Source organism: Salmo salar, chromosome 16 (assembly GCF_965601325.2).
Source record: "Salmo salar chromosome 16, fSalSal1, whole genome shotgun sequence".
In the NCBI taxonomy this organism is placed as follows: domain Eukaryota; kingdom Metazoa; phylum Chordata; class Actinopteri; order Salmoniformes; family Salmonidae; genus Salmo; species Salmo salar.
The window spans coordinates 65,245,805-65,255,178 of record NC_138306.1 but is presented as its reverse complement, the minus strand read 5'-3'; positions in this window follow the sequence as shown (position 1 = coordinate 65,255,178).

Below are 9,374 nucleotides of genomic sequence, written 5' to 3'. Positions count from 1 at the left end.
ATTGGCAAATTCGCCACTGGCGCCCTGTGCTCTTCACAGATGAAAGCAGGTTCACACTGAGCACGTGACAGATGTGACAGAGTCTGGAGATGCCGTGGAGAACGTTCTGCTGCCTGCAACATCCTCCAGCATGACCGGTTTGGCGGTGGGCCAGTCATGGTGTGGGGTGGCATTTCTTTGGGGGGCCGCACAGCCCTCCATGTGCTCGCCAGAGGTAGCCTGACTGCCATTAGGTACCGAGATGAGATCCTCAGACCCCTTGTGAGACCATATGCTGGTGCGGTTGGCCCTGGGTTCCTCCTAATGCAAGACAATGCTAGACCTCATGTGGCTGGAGTGTGTCAGCAGTTCCTGCAAGAGGAAGGCATTGATGCTATGGACTGGCCCGCCCGTTCCCCAGACCTGAATCCAATTGAGCACATCTGGGACATCATGTCTCGCTCCATCCACCAACGCCACGTTGCACCACAGACTGTCCAGGAGTTGGCGGATGCTTTAGTCCAGGTCTGGGAGGAGATCCCTCAGGAGACCATCCGCCACCTCATCAGGAGCATGCCCAGGCATTGTAGGGAGGTCATACAGGCACGTGGAGGCCACACACACTACTGAGCCTCATTTTGACTTGTTTTAAGGACATTACATCAAAGTTGCATCAGCCTGTAGTGTGGTTTTCCACTTTAATTTTGAGTGTGACTCCAAATCCAGACCTCCATGGGTTGATAAATTGGATTTCCATTGATTATTTTTGTGTGATTTTGTTGTCAGCACATTCAACTATGTAAAGAAAAAAGTATTTAATAAGAATATTTATTTCATTCAGATCTAGGATGTGTTGTTTAAGTGTTCCCTTTATTTTTTTGAGCAGTATATATATATATATATATATATATATATATATATATATATATATATATATATATATATATATATATATATATATATATATGCTTAGTGACTGTTTTATCCCAACATTATTGGTGCCGACGTGGATAACAATATCCCTATACTCTCTATACTCACCAGTTTTAGCCTTAACCAGCACCCTCTTCAGATTAGCCTTAAGTCGGTAGCCCTGCCCCCTGGTAAACAGTGTAGGATCGCTGGATGATTCTTTTTAAGTCTAATATTGCAGTTAATGGAGTAGCCAGTGACTAGGGTTTTCCATTTGTCAGAGCTAATGGTGGGAAGCTTTGGCGGTTCAGACCCCGTAACGGGTGGAGGAGAGACCTCTGACTCCGACTCGTTGCTTAATGGGGAGAACCGGTTCAAAGTTTCTGTCGGTTGGATAAGCGACACCAGTTGAGCATGCTGACAGCATTTCTTTACAGAAGCCTTGAGAAAATTGTCCGGCTGCAGGGACTGTGCGGGAGATTTATATTACTTTCTGTACAGACTCTGTTTCATCCTTTCCTACACTTAAATTGCCCTTGCCTAACGATTGCATCTGGAGCTGGGCTTTTAACTCGGCTATCCTCGTCACAAGGCGATAGTTCTCCTGTACAGCGACTGCAATTAGATGGAATAGCGTTAATGTTAGCTTTTTCGGCTGGTGGGGGGCCTGTGAAACCATGTCCGAGGTGAAAAAGTTGAATTAAAAAAGGTTGAGCGAGGAAAAAACAAAGACATTGGTAAATTTATTAAATGCAGAATTTAATGCAGAACGCAGAAGTGTGCCATTAGCTGGGGAAGCTCATACCTATCAGTTGGTAACTGGCCAATTGGGAGGGGTAAGGGGGCCGTGGTTGTTAAACCATGGGGTAGTTTGCAATTCAAATTAGGGACGTGTTAAACTTTGGAAGTGTATGAAAGACACACACAGACAGACACACTTAGATTTTAGTCATTTAGCATAAACTTGTATCCAGAGAAACTTACAGTAGTGAGTGCATACATTTTCATACTGATCCCCCATGGGAATCGAACCCACAACCCTGGCGTTGCAAGCACCATGCTTTACCAACTGACCACATGCACACACACACACACACACACACACACTGATCCAGTGCCATCAAATCTACTCTGTCCTCCAGGTTGGCTTTGGTCCAGGCCTGGGGCTCCAGGAGGCTTTGAAGTACCTGACGGACCCCAGGGGCAAGCTGTTCGGCCTGGACATCTCAGAGTACATGCACAAGGTGTCCCGGGAGCGTCTAGGCCCTCAGCTGGCCTCGGGGAGGGTCCACCTGCTCCAGGGCAGGGTGGAGTGTATTCCCCTCCCGGACCACTGCATTGATGGAGTCTTCCACTCCAACTGCCACCTCTACTGGCCGGACATGGCCATCGCCGAACTGTTCCGTATCATGAGGCCAGGTTAGTGGAAGCACGGCACACACATGCGTATGCCACAGGCACACACAAGATGCAATTCTTTATTGCAAACAGTAGAGGGCAATGTGAGCGCAGTCAGGGCCATACTATGCAAGCTGTATAACAACATGCACTAAACTTGTACTGCATCTCTACGGCACTGCATATCTATAGAGTCATCACAGTAGCCTATACAGGTAGACAGTATTGCAGTGAACAGAACCTGTTGTTGTATCTCTCTGTATGATGGTTAATACAACCATAGAAATAGAAGGATCGTTCTAATGAATACAATCCCCTCCTTTTCTTTCTTCCCGGTAGGAGCGAGGATGTTGGCAACATGTGACCTGGACTTCCTGCGTCGTGGGGTGGAGCAGGGCTTCTTCATAGGTGTGATGGTGGAGCCTGAGCCCTACATGCAGGCCCTGAGGGCTGTGGGTTTCCTGAGGGTCAGCATGGAGAACCTGATGGACGAGGGTAAGAGCTTCCAGGTCATCTATGCTACCTCTCCACTTCCCTCCACCACTGAGACTCAGAACAGTTAGGAACACGCTCTGTATGTACACTCCGGATGTGTTTGATGGATATAACAGCATGTTGTGTGTCATAAAAACAAATGTTACTTCCAAAGAGAGTACGTCTGTTCATACTCAAGGTTTTATATTGAGCACTTGTATGTTACTGTGATGATTGGTTGTCAGAAATAATTTATGAATAAAAGTATTTACCTGTCATTCACTTTGCATGGGAGGGTTATATACAGTATAAGCCTTGACTATTAAGGTTTTTTGGTGACCACAGAGTGCCTAGTGTTAAATAGCAGGCTTACAGTGTAGACATATTGAGGATTTTGTTATCAGTGACAAATGCATGCATGTTCAGCAATCCATTTTATTATAATTTTCACTTATTTGCATATGACAGATTTCTGTCAATAAAAAGCAATCAATCAATCATTCAAACAGGGTCTCACAGTCCCTTCTCCAAATAGACTGCATTTGAAGGAAACAAAAAGATCAAAACATTAGTTTGCGTGGGTGAGCTATTTTATCTATCTGAAGCCAAGACAAGACCTTGGTTTTTAAATGCAATGGTTGTACTGCTTTTTCTGACCTTCAGCAGAGCGTTTGGCACCACTCAGTGGGCCGTAGGGAACTCTGCGAGGGAGGTGGTGTTCAGGTATGTGGATCACGTGGCCGAGCCAACAGAGATGTCCTTCAGTCATGCTTGCTTCAATGCAGGTCGACTTGGGGTTCGATTCAATCCGTATCGTTGAAGTTCAGCACTATAGCGCGATTGAAATGTAAAGGTAATTTCCGATTGAACCGACATATGTAGTGTTCACCGTGAATGCAGTCTCTGCTAACGCAGTCTCCGCTAACGTGAAAACATTGCCTTTCCATTTGTATTGTGCTGTAGCACAGCTCTTCAGCACTACAGATTTAATTGAGCCCTTGGTGTTGGTGAAGATCTCATTATGGAGGTACTCACTCTGTACTCCCAGGTTAACCTTAAGATGCGTTGGAGGCATCTGATGTGGAAGGATTCCAGGATGATGTTGTGCTACCTATATTGGGTCCAGGTCTCTGAGCCATAAAGCAGACTGGAGACACAAACAGCATTGTATACTGCCACCTCAGTGTGGGTATTATCGATTTTCCAAGACCTTGGCCCGAGGCATCTGAAGGAAGCGAAGTCTCTAATGACCCGAGTATGAACTTCTGATATCAAATAGAGCAGGAATGTATCCTCTCTCTGGGGTCTAGATGTGTGGAAGGATGCCTTTCAAAGCTCAGTAGGGTTTTTGAGAGACTGAGAGGAGGTAGTGTATAAACACATCTGATTACTCCATAGAAATAGCTAGATAAAAGTTCAAAGGAAAGGAGGAAAGACTAAGAGAGTGGTCGAGACTGGTCCTTGGTTGTTTACCAGAGTTCTTTGTTCAGACAGTTCGTCTAGAGCATGGTTCTAACAACATTAAAATGGCTGCCTAGCTCTAGTTTCTCACAGAGGATAATGTTTAACAATGGTCTAAGTAAACCATATCACTAATAGGCATTGAAATGTACGTGTGTGTATTGTTGTGTATGTTTTCCACATCCATCCCACTGGTCACCAACGTCAGTTCAACATCTAGTTTTGATTTACATTTGGTTGAGTTGTCAACTTAACGTGAAATTAACAAGAATTGTCACCATGTCAATGGATTTAGGTTAGAAGTTGGGTGAAAAAAAATACTAAATTCCCTTTTTGCAAATCCAATCAGTTTTCCACATTGATTCAACGTCATCACAATGAATTTCTTTGTTGAAATTTTTGCCAAGCGGGATTTGTTGAAGTTTTTGCCAAGCGGGATTGTCTATCTACAGTACAATGAACTCCATTAATGGTCAAACTGAATATTTATATTAGTTATTGGACATACCTGTGGTGGAGAACTGCCATTTTTCTCTCCCTCTCCTTCAACACATCCCTTTTTTTCTCCCCAGGCTGAAAAAAATCAAAGGGCCTCCCGAGTGGTGCAGTGGTCATCACTACAGACATTACTAGAGACATCACTACAGACCCGGGTTTGATCCTGGGCTGTGTCATAGCTGGCCGTGACCAGGAGACCCATGAGGCGGGGCACAATTGGCCCAGCGTTGATCCAGCGATGTCCTTGTCCCATCGCGCTGTGGCTGGCAGGGTGCCTGCACGCTGACTTTGGTCGACAGTTGTACGTGTTTCCTCCGACACATTGGTGTGGCTGGCTTCCGGGTTAAGCGAGCAGTGTGTCAAAAAGCAGTGCAGCTTGACAGGGTCGTGTTTCGGAGGATACATGGCTATCAACCTTCGCCTCTCATGAGTCCGTACGGGAGTTGCAGCGATGGGACAAGACTGTAACTACCAATTGGGGAGAAAAAAAGGGTAATACGTACCCCCCAAAATTCACTGAAATAGCTTCTTAGCAAAGGGCAATTTCTCAAGTGGGGAAGGGAAAATTTTAATTGGCTGTTATCGGCAGAGAGGTTTGTAACACTTTGTTATTGGTCTGTTAACTAATCCCACTAAAACGCCATCCCACCAAAAACAGGCTCTTTTCAAACAGCTCTTTTCACAAATTCAAATTCACAAATACACTAGATATATTTGCCCTATCTGTCTGAGTGCACAATGCAGCGCTGGAATACATTGTTGTATGTAGATAATAGTGGTCCCATATTCCACTTATAGGCCTATTGACTTCCTATCTGAATTCTATTACTACATGCTACTGTGGCATTGTCTGAAGAATTTTGTCAAGCAAAAATACATTACATTTGAACTGATGGATAGTAAACAGGTCAAAAGCAGAGAGACAGTTGATGCTGTAGCGTTTAGTCAATTATATAAAAAAAGTGATCTTGTACAATGTTGCAACTTGCACGGGGCACATAACTGTCGGTCTCACGTAATTGACCGATAATTAACATAAACACATTTAACATCTCTTGGCTTCCACACATGCAGTGATGCAGACCTTTGAAACATCAACATTTTAAAAAGTCTAATAAATCCATGTAATGTAGCCTACACCTTCAAGCGGTTAAATAAAGGTTAAATAAAAATATATATATTTTTTTTAAAGCATGAGCTCTGCTTTGTTTTTTGCGCAGGATGTACACACTTCATCAGTCTTGCGTTCACAATATGACAAGCACTTGATAATGCCTCGAAATTCACAGCGACATCCCCTTTGTGTGGCCGTAATGCACCCTAAAAAAAATCCATCACTTTTGCGGCCAGACCTTTGTGCCCTTGTCACTGAGTGCTGCGCGCTCATAAGCACCTCTCACTCACATGGCTCTCCATCACGTGATAGGGTCTTTCTCACAGGCTACAAGTGAAGACAAGACACATCCTGGACGCAACTGTGCGTATCCTTATCCAATTCCAAGATACATATTAAAGATATTGGAAGAACTGTACTGTACACATTTACTTTTTGTCAGCCAACAAGATAAATAGGCCTAACTAACATCAAAAGCATTAGCCTATGTCAATCTACTATCCCCCATAGTACAAAAGTTGACCTATTCTATTCTGTGCAAAAAATGAATATTCCAAACATAGTCTGGGACAGTTGGGGATACGATACATCCTGAATTGATACAACCACTAGCATCCCAAAAGATTTTATGCAATGACAGATCAGAATATTTAGATTAAAATGTTGATAAACTATTAGGCAATTTCTTCACATTATGAGCGTATCAATGCACACATGGCAGTAGGCTATTAGCGTGAATGTTCCATTAGTGGGAAAACACCTTCATTATTGTTTATTGCCTTATGCTGGGCATCATCGTCAGGTGATAAAACTATAATTCACAAGTGATAGGCTAATATTGTCACCCATCAGATTATTACGTTTTTTTATTTTTTATTATTCGTTGTAGTTATATATATATATATATATATATATCACTTCAAAATTATCAGTTTCTCTGGTTTTACTATTTATAGGTACAGTTGAAGTCAAAAGTTTACATACACTTATGTTGGAGTCATTAAAACTCATTTTTCAACCACTCCACAAATTTCGGTTAGGACATCTACTTTCGGTTAGGACATCTACTTTGTGCATGACACAAGTAATTTTTCCAAAAATTGTTTACAGACAAATGATTTCACTTATAATTCCCTGTATCACAATTCCAGTGGGTCAGAAGTTTACATACACTAAGTTGACTGTGCCTTTAAACAGCTTGGAAAATTCCAGAAAATGATGTTATGGCATTAGAAGCTTCTGATAGGCTAATTGACATCATTTGAGTCAATTGGAGGTGTACCTGTGGATGTATTTCAAGGCCTACCTTCAAACTCAGTGCCTCTTTGCTTGACATCATGGGGAAATCAAAAGAAATCAGCCAAGACCTCAGAAAACAAATTGTAGACCTCCACAAGTCTGGTTCATCCTTGGGAGCAATTTCCAAATGCCACACGTTCATCTGTACAAACAATAGTACGCAAGTATAAACACCATGGGACCAAGCAGCCATCATACCACTCAGGAAGGAGACGCATTCTGTCTCCTAGAGATTAACGTACTTTGGTGAGAAAAGTGCAAACCAATCCCAGAACAACAGCAAAGGACCTTGTGAAGATGCTGGAGGAAACAGGTACAAAAGTATCTATATCCACAGTAAAACGAGTCCTATAGCGACATAACCAATTTGTAAGTCGCTCTGGATAAGAGCGTCTGCTAAATGACGTAAATGTAAATAACCTGAAAGGCCGCTCAGCAAGGAAGAAGCCACTGCTCCAAAACCGCCATAAAAAGCCAGACTATGGTTTGCAACTGCACATGGGGACAAAGATCGTACTTTTTGAAGAAATGTCCTCTGGTCTGATGAAACAAAAATAGAACTGTTTGGCCATAATGACTATCGTTATGTTTGGAGGAAGAAGGGGGGGCTTGCAAGCCAAAGAACACCATCCCAACCGTGAATCAACAGAGTTGGGGAACATTGTCAGAGCAGAAGGAAGCAAGTTTTCTTCTAGGACAACCTTGTACGTGGCTTGATTCATGCGTCCTTCACAATTGTATCAGCATATTGTATATTGAAGCATCCCCAGATCATCACTGATCCTCCACCAAATTTCACAGTGGGTGCAAGACCTGGAGAGGCCTACAAGCCACAGTGTCTCGCACCCACTGTGAAATTTGGTGGAGGATCGGTGATGATCTGGGGGTGCTTCAGCAAGACTGGAATCGGGCAGATTTGTCTCCATCAGCACCGGCCTGTACCCTACCTGCCTTAAGCTCTCTCCTGGCCCCTTACACTTAGTCTGAATTCGTCCTGCTAGGTGACCTAAACTGGGACATGCTTAAACCACCTGACCAAGTCCTAAAGCAATGGGACTCCCTAAATCTTTCTCAGATTATTACCAATCCCACAAAGTATGACTCCAAACACCCAGAAAAGGCTGCTATTTTTATTGACTTGGCCAAAGCTTTTGATACAGTAGACCATTCCATTCTTGTGGGCCGGCTAAGGAGCATTGGTGTCTCTGAGGGGTCTTTGGCCTGGTTTGCTAACTACCTCTCTCAAAGAGTGCAGTGTATATTGTCAGAACATCTGCTGTCTCAGCCACTGCCTGTCACCAAGGGTGAAAGAGCAGCCATTACGAACGTAATCGCCCTTCTTTCACCCCAGCTGCCAAACTAACCCTGATTCAGATGACCACCCTACCCATGCTAGATTATGGAGACGTAATTTATAGATCGGCAGGTAAGGGTGCTCTTGAGCGGCTAGATTTTCTTAATCATTCGGCCATCAGATTTTCCACAAATGCTCCATATAGGACAGACACATCACTGCACTCTATACTCTTCTGTAAACTTCTCATCTCTGTATACCCGTCGCAAGACCCACTGGTTGATGCTTATTTATTAAACCCTCTTAGGCCTTAGTCCCCCCTATCTGAGATATCTACTGTATCCCTCATCCTCCACATACAACACCCGTTCTGCCAGTCACATTCTGTTAAAGGTCCCCAAAGCACACAAATCCCTGGGTCGCTCGTCTTTTCAGTTCGCTGCAGCTAGCGACCGGAACGAGTTGCAACAAACACTCAAACTGGACAGTTTTATCTCAATTTCTTCATTCAAAGACTCAATCACGGACACTCTTACTGACAGTTGTGGCAGCTTTGCGTGATGTATTGTCTCTACCTTCTTGCCCTTTGTGCTGTTGTCTGTGCCCAATAATGTTTGTACCATGTTTTGTGCTGCTACCATGTGTTGCTACCATGTTGTGTTGCTGCCATGCTATGTTGTCGTCTTAGGTCTCTATGTAGTGTTGTCTCCCTTGTCGTGATGTGTGTTTTGTCCTATATTTTTATTACATTTATTTTGAATCCCAGCCCCCGTCCCCGCAGGCCTTTTGCCAGGCCGTCATTGTAAATAAGAATTTGTTCTTAATTGACTTTGCTAGTTAAATAAAAAAAATTGAAGAATCATGCATGTGTCTCGAAACAGGGGCAGCGGGAAAAAAATACATATTTTGTGCACTGAAACAGCAAATGGAGGATGCTTTTCATGT